This window comes from Lactuca serriola, chromosome 5 (genome assembly GCF_051521515.1).
Source record: "Lactuca serriola cultivar US96UC23 chromosome 5, Lser_US96UC23_V15, whole genome shotgun sequence".
Taxonomy (NCBI): Eukaryota; Viridiplantae; Streptophyta; class Magnoliopsida; order Asterales; family Asteraceae; genus Lactuca; species Lactuca serriola.
The window spans coordinates 14,857,514-14,869,472 of record NC_136412.1 but is presented as its reverse complement, the minus strand read 5'-3'; the positions used below and the strand labels follow the sequence as shown (position 1 = coordinate 14,869,472).

The window sequence follows — 11,959 nt, the reverse complement described above, 5'->3', positions numbered from 1 at the left end:
TAGTATACGGGTCTGATAACTAAACAGTAATTTTAATTTATTTATTTTTTGCATGTTTTTTTTCCTCATAATTTTTATTTATTTCAAAATTTGAATTCAAATAAACTTCTCATTTAATCGTTTCTATTTAACATTTTGTTTTAATCAACACGTATAATATACGGGTTTCACAACTAGTCTATACTAATAAAAGAGTAGTTTTTTTGCCATGTGTCACCATATTAGACATTTTAATTAATGTGTTGCCACTTGTCAATCTATTAGTTTTCCATTTTAAATTTATTAGACCTCTTCATTAACGTGATTCTATTTTAAATTTTAAATTTTAAATTATTGTTTTCATTAATTCACAAATAAAAAATATCTAATATATACTAAAAATTAATTTTATATATTTATTTGAATCAATGATTATAATTTCACATAACTAATAAAAAATATCTCTTAAATTAATAATATATTTAAAATAACTTATTAATAATTTTGAGTTTTTACTTTTTACTATAAAAGTTTGATTAATTTTATAACCGTGGTTCCCACGGGTTATAAACTAGTTATCATATATAGATACATCCTATTAATCAACGTAGATAAATTAAATTGTTTCCTACTTTTTATGCCTATAAATATTCCTACCTAATAAAATTATGACAAGTGTCATCATTCCATATTTTTAAACTAACTCATTAAGACTATATTATAAATATATCAAATAAAATTAAATTGAATCGTGATTTGTTATAATTGTAATGGATAAAAATAATTATAAACATAAAAGACACAAGGTAATTTAATTTCCGATCAACTTGTTACGGGGTATTTAAAAGGTTAAATGTAGTGATCTATTGGCATTTTCATCCGTGGCCTATTATTAAGAGAAAATTCAGAAAATGACCAAAAACAATTGGTGGTTTAAAGAAAATAACCAAGGAAAAACACATTTCAAAAAATGACCAAAGGATTCACAGAGCACCCTCTGCTGATCTATTAAGCCCTCCGCGGATTTGCAACACCTCTACGGAATGTAGTTTTTTTTTTAATTTTTTTAATTTTTGACCAAAGAATCCGCAGAGCACCCTCTGCGGATCTATTAAGCCCTCTGCGGATTTGCTACACCTCTGCGGAATGTAGTTTTTTTTAATTTTTTTGCATTAATTTTAGTTTATTATTATTATTATTATTATTATTATTATTATTATTATTATTTTTAAATACACTAATACATTATATTATTATTATGTAAAAAATTTGACAACAAATGTTTTTTTTCCGTTAATTTTATTTTATTTATATTAAATTTTCTTTTAAAGTATAAGTATAGTTAAAAAAATAATATTAATAAACGAAAATGAACGCAAAAAAATATTAAAAAAATTAAAAAACCAACATTCCGCAGAGCTGTAGCTAGATTCGCACAGGCTTTAATGGATCCGCTGAGAGTGGATTCCCAAAGAGTTATGTGGACTGATATCAAACATAAGTTTATTATTTTTAACATTTTTTGTCAAATTATTTACATAATCACATAAGGTATTAGTGTATTAAAAAAAATTAATATTAATAAACGAAAATGAACGCAAAAAAAAAAAATGAAAAAACGAAAAGAAAAATAAAAAAACAGCAATTCTGCATAGTTGTAGAGAATCCACAGAGCATTTAATGGTTCCGCAGAGGGTGAACACTGATCTGTAGAGATGTACACTGATCCGCAGATGTGTACACTGATCCGCTGATAACGGTTATGTGGATTCCCAAACAGTTATGTGGACTGATATCGAACATAAGTTCATTATTTTTAACATTTTTTGTCAAATTATTTATATAATCACATAAGGTATTAGTGTATTAAAAGAAATATATTAATAAACGAAAATGAACGAAAAAAAAAACAAAAAACGAAAAAAAAAATAAAAAAAAATAAAAAACAGCAATTTCGTAGAGATGTAGCGGATCCACAAAGCAGCTAATAGATCCACAGAGGGTGCTCTGCGGATCCTTTGGTCATTTCCAAAATCCATTTTTCCTTAGTCATTTTCTTCGAATAGCATTTTCTTTTTAGTTATATCACAAATTTTCTCTATTATACATACTATTAATTCACATACAATTGAGGAACAGTATACCAACTCTATTTCACGAAAGTGCCTGGTAATATTGCTCAAGTTGCTTTTTCGTCCCTGTACTTAGTTTGAGATAGGTTTGGAACTGCCACAATATTTTCTGCAATTTGCCACATTTGCTCTAACTATTTTATGGTTATGTAGATAACATTGTCTCATATGTACATTGACTTTCCTTGCTTGCAGCGAAGCGCGACACTTCTCCTAGTTATTAATTATAACACATCAAACGATGTACGCATATAACATTTCTTATTTATTATCCGATATTCCGGAAGTCAAAGTAGTAGTTGGAAACCATGGTGACACATGACGCATCTCCTTACGCGTAATATGCATTCCTTTTCTTGTATAATTTAATTTGTAATTTATTTTTGTTAATTTTCTTTTAACAAACAACATATATATATATATATATATATATATATATATATATATATATATATATATATATATATATATATATATATATATATACACACACACGTGTGTGTATACTAGTAGGAAACATGCGCGATGCAGTGACGCCAGATAATTTTTTTTAGCAAATAGTTTTCATGCGGCGATTAATTTTATTTTCATGTCAGACAGTTCATTCCAGCATTTGGCGGATTGTTTTATGCTAGATAGTTCTTTCCGACGAATAGTTCTATTTATGTACGTAGATGTAGTTAGGGCTTTTAATCGGGCCAACCTGATCGGGTTTCAGGTTAATCGGGTCGGGTTAGTCGGGTTTTCACAAAAAATAATTTAACCCGACACCCGACCCTATTAAGGTATGGGTTGGTTGGGTTTGGGTTAATCGGGTTTCGGGTTAATAGGGTCGGGTTAGTCGGGTTAATAGACTAAACACTTAATTTAAACATAATATATATGGTTTTTTCAAGAGTGCAATCTGATATAAACTCAAACCATTTTTTAGTCTTTTCTTAATATCAAGAATGCATACAAATTGAAATAAATTAAAAATAAAAGATCATGGACCTCATGGTTATTACAACATATGAGAAAGCATGCATACCACAATACCTAAAAGAGTTTTTCCATTATAAATATTAAATATATGAACTTTTAATCTCTAGTTAACGATCAACATCATATAGTTTATTCATGTTTATAGTTAGTTTAAAGTAGAAATAACCATCAAATAAAATCTTTACTTTCTCAGCTGTTCCAGTATTTTTGAGATTTTATATCTTTTTGGACTTGAACTTCACCAATGGGAGTTACTTGACCCTCGTATGCTTCTAAAGTCACAAAAATTTACATTTTCAAAGGGTTTGTAGTCTTTTTGTACTGTTCAAGTAGAGAGCGATGGAATATGTAAAGGTTGTGAATTACTAACCGGGTTATTCGAGTTGACCCGAAACCCGATTTTTTTTGTAAAAATCAACCCTAAACCCGACCCTAACTACAAATCGGGTATGTCGGGTTAACCCGAATAACCCGATTTGGAATTCTAAACCTATTGAACCCGACCCTAATTAACTTACTCGGGTTAGGGTCGGGTCGGGTTAATCGGGTTCGGGTTTTTTTTTGACACCCCTAGATGCAGTGTTGGATAGTTTCTTTCGTCCAATTATTTTGTGTTCGAAGTAAAAATTTTGTTGATTTTTTCGGTTAAAAATAAAAATATACTATTTTCTTAAGAATAATAAAAGTTTGCAATTTTTTTGTGAGAAAAATAAATCTACGTTATTATTTTAACTAAAAATAAAAGAATGTTGTTTTTTGTTAAAAATAAAAATACATTGTTATTTTAGGTTCAAAATAAAAATATGTTTTTTTTATTTATAATAAAAGTACAGTGAAATAAAATCAAAATTGTTAAACATATGAAAAATTATTGTATTTTTTCCAAAAAGTTAACGAAATATATATAAATGGTGAGGAATTGGGATTTATGAAGTTTAGGGTGTAATGTTTAAAAACATAAATAGTTTTATTTGTTGTGAAAATTGTTTGAAATTATGTACAAAAATTGAAAACTTGTTTTAACACTTTTGAGAATCTTAGAATATACCAAATATGTATTTTTTAATCTTTTAAAATAATGTACTTATTAGGAATTTTTTTTATTACACAAATAATTTTATTTATAGTTAATAAAATGTATGAATTATTAAAGTGTTTTTTTAAACGACGACTTGAATCAACGGAAGCCCTTCATATATTTTAGCAAATGTTCTGAGATGGAATCATCCAATAGGACAGACATGACCTCATAGAGATTCCAAGAAAAAAAATTCCCCACAAGAAGAACTATTAAGAGGGTTTGGTTAAAACTCCCCACATTAGACTTCACATGGTTATAAAACTCGTTATCCCTTTCTAATTAGGTCGGAAGTCATTGACATGAATTATTGGACAGATAACAAATTAAAAATATTATGTTTTTGTTTCTTAAGTTAATATTATTTAAAAAGTAAATATATTTTTCTGACTTAAACATGTAATAGTAGTGCCTAGATATCGATTTTAAGAATATTTATTAATATACAAAGTTGAACTCTAATATATTACTTATTGTCACAACTAGAAATTTGTGTGCCTTGTAACTACAACACTTAAGCCAAATTATGAATCAAAGACTTGAGAGCATGTATGATGCATACTCTATAACAACAGGATTTCAATCAAATACCTGATACAAGCATTTCAAGTAGTCAATAAGCAATTGGAAACCCTAGAAGTTCTTGTTTAAGTCCATTTTGGACTAGGACTTCCTTATTGGGCCCAATGGACCAATAAGCTTCTAATTTGACCATATTAGGCTTAGAACTCTTAAATGGGCTCTAATTGGACCCACTTCCATTTATTTCAATATTTTGGGCCATATTGGGCCTAAAATGAAATAAATTAATTACATGAACCATTTTGGGGCATAATTTACCTAATTTAGCCCTAATAGTCATAAAAAAACTACACTTGGATTTATTTGAGTCAAGCATCATCTAGCTTAACTATAATATGGGCTTAAGGGCAAAAAGCCCAAAAACCTCCTCTTTCCCTCCCATTCTCGGCCCAAGCCCAAGGGAAGGAAGAGTTGACTTTGTGTGTGCCACCTCACAATTATTCAAGGGATTTCCATGCAAGAGGACCCATACATCCATGCATTTCCTATACTTCCATGCAAGCCCTCTCTTCTTCTCCCCCTCTCTCTCTCTTGCTCTCAGCCGAATCCAAGCACACACACACACACATTTCACTCTTAATTCTCTCAAGAAAACTCTCTCATATTTCCTCTATATTTTCGAGATCTAAGAAGTGTTCAAGGGGATTCTTACATAAAAATCATCATCTAAGGTAAGATGTTGCTTAGATCCATAAACTAGTTATTTCATTCCATTCAAGAATCACCTCTTAATCCATTCAAACTTATGATTTAGCACCTTAGAAGCATCTAAGTTTGAGATCTTCCAAGGAGGGTTGCTAAGGCTGAATTTTCTTCTCATTTTCCTTCCAAAACCGAAACCACACCCAAGGTGAGCTTCATACCCCCTCTTTTTCGGTTTTTTATAAGTTTTTGTGGGGGAGAATACAAGCAAATGTGTAGGTCTATGAGTAAATGTATGCCTTGTGTGATTTTTATGCTTATATGTATGATCTTATGTGATTTGTGATGAATATGTTAGCCAAAAGAACCTAAAAACCGAGATCTACAATATGAGGAATAAAATAAACATAAATTATACCATTTCACACTAATCAAGTCTAGAAAAATAGTTTAGTTGGTTAGAATGAACATTTTTGGACTTAAAACCCATTTTTGGGCTCAAATTGTCAAAAATACAAAACTCAGGGGCCCAAAACGACAAATGATAATTTATGAAGGTTGAAAAGAGTCCAAACAGTTTCTAATATAAATTTTCTGAATATCAACACTTTTGAAGGGCTAAAAATGTAAATTTTGAACATAATGGGCTAAAATGGGCTTTTCGGCCCAATAAAGCCCCAATTTGCGAGATTTTTGAAATTGAGGGGCTAAAAATGCACATTTCTGTAAAACAGGGGATTACAAGTGTGCTAAAACCATTTCAAAGGCCAAAAATGCTTTTCAAATTCAAAAGGGACCAAAAATGCAAAAATTTTCCATTTTGGGCCAAAATTGTAAAAGTTGCGAAAATGGGGGTTTCAAACGAGAAAATTTCATTTTTGAAGGACTTAATCGGTTTATCAAGTAAATTTGGGCTGAAAATGTCTTTTCAACAAGTTTTGATACTAAAGTGTCAAGAAAAATGGTTTAAGGACTAAAATGAAAATTCTTTTATATAAAGGGTTAAAAGTGTAAATTTTATCCAAGAAGGGGCATAAAAAGGTAAACTCTAATTTTTAAAACAATAAATCCCTTAAGATAAAATACGAGTACCACGGCTACCGGCGAAACGTAATAACAAATACACTTTCAACACCAATATCGTTACCAAACGAATTGATTCGGTCTCAAATAAATAACGAACCAAAAATCAATAAACAATCGTACTTCGATGAACACGCGAAATTTACGAGAAGTCAATATTCAATCTTTGGGCTTGAAAGTTTCAAATCGTGCTTGTTGGGCCTAGCTAGCCCAATGACATGATCTTTAGGCCCGAAGGGAACGCGCTTACATGTTATTGGGCCTTCCATGACCTAATTCCATGTAAAAGGACTTTCAATAGCTTTATTGTGCTGTTGGGCCCCAAGGGTCCTTTGGTACTGCTAGCAAAGTCGAGAAGTCAAATGCAAGTCGGGCCAAGTGCCTTTCACATTCACGATAGCCTTGAACGACTTATAGAAATAACAGGGGCTTCTTACCCTCCTTTCTCCTCGGTTGTGGGGCTATGAGAAGTCAGGGTGGTTGGATTAAGTGAGTAGTACGGACGACGCCTAAGGGATCGTTGTATTTGGTAGTTATAAACTAGTCATTTTCATTAATGCGTGATTATAACGACTCACAACCCATAATTAATCCAATGTCACCTGGAATTATCGAAAACAATTGTCATATCGGTATAACAATAAATAAGACACGTAATTTGATGTATTAGGAAAACATCGGGTTTTCCTGGGGAGTTCAACACTTTTACCTATGTGATATATACAAAGTCTAACAATTATTCACGTTTACAAAAATCAACAAGCATACTTACGGATCTTCACACTTTTTCTTATACACAATACTCTTTTCAGAAAATATCGGATTTTCTGGGTTTTCAAACTTCACAAAAATCATTTTTGGTTTCAAACATTACTTATGAACTCACCAACATTTCATATGTTGACGTTTTTCCAAAATACTTGTATTCTCAGGTAATAGGTAAATCGAAGAATATGTATCCAGTGATGTCATGATGTTTTGTTTAAATTAGTATCGAACGGTTTATGTTTTGGAAATATAATGTTTAAAACAATGTACTGAATGTAAACAATATCAGTTGTAAAATTTCAATGCATGGTGATGAATGATGTTATGATTCATGTATAATCATTGTGATGATATTCAATTAAGTCACAATAGCCCTCAGACGTTTCCGCCGTCTGGTTCGGGGGTGTGACAATTATACACTTATACATATAATTTTCATGAGTAAATTATATGAATGGTCCCTTTGGTTTGGGGTAATTTGCGCGTTTAGTCCTTAACTTATTTTTTTTAACTCGGGAGGTCCTTATTATTTGCTTTTGTTACGCGCTTGGTCCCTACTGTTTGTTTTTGTTACGCGCTTGGTCTCTGTCTTACCTAAAAAGACTATTATTTAAATATAAAAAAATGGTGGGGAAAATAAGGTAAGGTGAGTGGTGAAGTTGGGGGCATGTTTATTTAAATAAATTAAAAAATCAAGGGAAAATTAGTCTTTTTAGGTAAGACAAGGACCAAGTGCATAACAAAAACAAATGATAGGGACCTTCCGAGTTAAAAAAATAAGTTAGAGACCAAACGCGTAAGTTACCCTAAACCATAGGGACCATTCGTGTAATTTCCTCAATTTTCATATAAATTATATAATTAGCTACGTAACTCTTAACATTTATTAAATAAAACATGTAAATCATGAATTTAACTAAATTCAAGCTCAATGGATGATAAAAAACAAAAAAACATTTAATATTCATAACCAATCACATATTTAACAAAATAATATATTTATAATATAAAATTAATAAAAACTTGAAAACTTAAAGACCATATGTATGTCTTTGTTTTCTTACTGTAGAGGCGAGTAAAATACATGTATTTGTAATATAAAATCAGTAAACAATTAAAGACCATGCACCTCTTTCAAATAATTTTGTTTTCTTCCTATATAGCAATCGTAGTCCGTAGATAGAACCACCTGACATTCAAGATTTGAAATCTTTACATCTAGGTAAAATACATAAATCTCTTATTTCGTCTGAAATATTTGCAATTTATTTTTTGTGTAGCTAGCCTAAAGCAAATATTTGTCATTTCTTTTTTCTTTTAAAAGCATGCCTAAAACTCACCCTACAAACCCTTAGATTATTCAGCTTTTACACAAAGCAATATTTTTTGACTTTTCATTGGAAAAAATGTGTATAAAAGTATTTGTTTTGTAAAGTTATAATTACTCATAAACATAATATAAATTATATTAATTAAAAATACATTATTCTAATTAGGTATGAAATTCTTTTATAATAACAAAAAACTAATCTCTATCATGTACATTATTGTTTTTATGAGCCAATAAACCCATCTCCAATCTCTAATCCATACATTATATAAAAGTTAAAACTCAAATCTACACATGTCTACAATCATTTTGAGATCCAGTTTCCAGAAAGCAAGAGCAAATGAACACCTACACAACTGAAGAGTCTAATATCTAAAAAGCAAAAACAAATGAAATTGAAGACCTCCTTAATCAGAACCACCCCCCCCCCCCCCCCCCCCCCCCCCCACACACACATATATATATATATATATATATATATATATATATATATATATATATATATATATATATATATATATATATATTTCAAGATATTAACTATAGGATGAATGTTTATTGAAACAAAAAACACAAACAAAATAATCTATCATTAGGATCTGAAAAGCAACAAAAAAACAAAATAAACATGTCTGGTTACACCCAAATCTAACTTGCAAAAACCCTATATCTAACTCTATATATGAAATAAACATCAAATGTTGAATTTGTCTTCTACTGTACATTTACAGATGTTTGAGAGACTTTAAATTTACATTTACACATATGAAATACAGAAAATAAAATAAATGCAAACAACACATTCACTTATTAAATTTTTGGGCCTAAAATACTTTATTATCAAGACGTGAAACACGAAAAGCACTAAAAAAAAATACAAAATCCAAGAACTGATACAGAAACCGAAAAATGATCATGAAAATCAAGTATTTGGTCAGATTTAATAAAAAGAATCATGAGCTTTTGATACACATACACATACGGTCCATGAATTTTATCCTCTGTAGCTTAAGATGCTTGTTTAAGGTTTTTTTTAGAGATCCTTCTCAAGCAACCAACATTTAGAATACAAACAAAAATATAAATTTGACATCAAATACAAATACCCTTAATTAATAGAATTTTTGACCACTAACATTTACCTCCAGATTATGCAGGTCCATGTGCATTTGTCAAACCAATAATTTATTAAATTCCTTCTTTTCTAATTTTACACAACAATAACCCCCTTTCATCATACATACAGTCCTTCCAAAAACCAAATCAAATTTAAAGATGTTTCCTTACAATATGTTTCCAAATCAAACATATGACGCATACCATAAGTAAAGTCACATAAGTGCCTTTCGAGAATCCACATACTCCAGCTTCATTAAAGACTTCTTGAGCCTACAAAATACAAATAAGTTTACTGGAAACCCGAGAGGTAAATCAAATAGTTTTATATCTAGGAACAAAAGTTCCAAACTAAGATATGGAGCTCAAAACGTTATGGATTACCATGAAAAGTGGCCAAGAAGATCCATGGGCTTGCTGAAACAAAAATGGTTGTTCAAAAGTTAAACACACACATACATACAAAAAACTAATTAACAACCAGAGATAAAGTATTTATGAAACTTTAAGAAGATAAACACACACTTACACATGATTAGATGAATGGATTAGTGTGAGAGTGACCTCGATGGTGATGGTAGTGCGGGCTTCACGGGAACCTGAAAATCCAGTTAAATCGTAAATTAGAAATAGATGAAATTGATAAAATCAATGATGGTGGTTTATACGGTGGTGTGTGGTGGTGAACGTTGTCGGATAAGAAGAGAGAAGGAGGAGAGTGTTAGTGGTGGGTGTTGCCTTATATGATGTAGATGACGGGGGCAGCAACATTCGATCTAGGTTTGTGGAGAGAAGATAAGAGATTCGATCTAGGGTTTGTGGAGAGAAGATAAGAGAAATTTGTAAGTTGGATTGAACCCTAGAAGACTCGACGAAGGCAAATGGGCACTATATCCTGGATTTGTGAATAGAAAACGCAAAGATATGGGAGAAATGCCGAGAAACAGGAAGGAATTTGTCAAAATAATAGATGATAGATGTGAAATCATACCATTATAAGCACCAGAATTTTCAAACTACTTAATATTTCTATATATGTTGCAAGTAGAACCATATCAAGAACTACATGTAGTTGGTCTTCGTGGTGGCAATTAGGGCTTTTTAGAGAAAAAGAGAGATGCCGATAATGAAAAGGGTAAACTGTAATGGTGCTCTGGTGGGGGTTACTAATGGCAGTGAAATAACACAATCTGATATGCTTGATCAAATCCCCCTCTATCCCCACTAATATGAACCATAAGCCGCCGATAAAGGAGATAGTTCATAGGGATCCGACGGTGGGGAAGAGAAGGTGGCAGTAGTGATTTTAAGAAAAGAAACAGAGGAGAGAGATCGACAGAGAACATCCATGGCACATCTAAAACAGAATAACATCGTGTAGGCAGAACAATACTCTTTTTGTTGGAACTGTTTCTGTTGGCGGTGGCAATGTTTGTTTATAAACAGAAGAGAAACAAGAGAAAAGGACTCAAATCCCTTATTTCAAGGAACAGATTGGGAATCAGTCTTCCCCATTCAGTTTGATTCTCATTAGTAAGGTGTAAATTTTTAAGGGATATAATTGAGACTATGTATTAGATGGTTTGACTAAATAAGATTCAATGCATAAATTCATTGTATATGTTGCATACGGTCTTGTACCTCTTAAAATTCAGCAAAACATGGTAAATGCTTATATCTTGAGACTATGTATTCGATGGTTTGTTAACTTCTATTAAAAACCAACATATATCTTTCTAGAATATTTGATAAATTAAGTTGATATAATATATATTTTTTCATACACAACAATTTATGTTTTAAAATTTTGTATTGCAGAACTCTATAAAGCAAAAATTTTATGTACATAAAAAATTGTTATATAAATATCACTTCACTTTAATAAATTAGTTGAAAGCTCGAAGTTTAAAACATAAAAGGGAAAGTTATAGTAGATATAGGTTATTGAATATTTAAAACGATATAAGACATAAAAATAAAAAATCTTTAAAAACCGACTTGAAATATTATCTAAAATAAATAATACTAACATGACTAAAAAGGTTAGCCCAGAGTATAATCTGAAATTCTGAAATACGTAGTAAAAAGGTTAAACTTATTTAATATACATCATTAAGCATCTTTAACCTATTTCTCTAAATTGAATTATTCTATTTTTGTATAAAAGATAAAGTTAATCATCTCCAATGTAAATTGCATCTTGCTAGGAGTGTGGCTCTTTTAATGATATTTATGGGTTCCAAAAAAAATCTCCAATGTGAATTT

The 11,959-nt window shown here is 30.6% G+C and overlaps 1 long non-coding RNA gene across 1 annotated transcript; it reads right to left on the bottom strand.

Moving 5' to 3' along the window:
* Window positions 1-9,512: 9,512 nt before the first annotated feature.
* LOC145049286 (uncharacterized) lies at window positions 9,513-11,142 on the bottom strand. The gene is made up of 4 exons (XR_013683254.1): window positions 10,686-11,142; window positions 10,224-10,293; window positions 10,079-10,111; window positions 9,513-9,967 (listed from the first exon to the last, which is right to left on the bottom strand). It is a non-coding gene; the product is annotated as an uncharacterized LOC145049286 (long non-coding RNA).
* Between the last annotated feature and the right edge of the window lie 817 nt (window positions 11,143-11,959).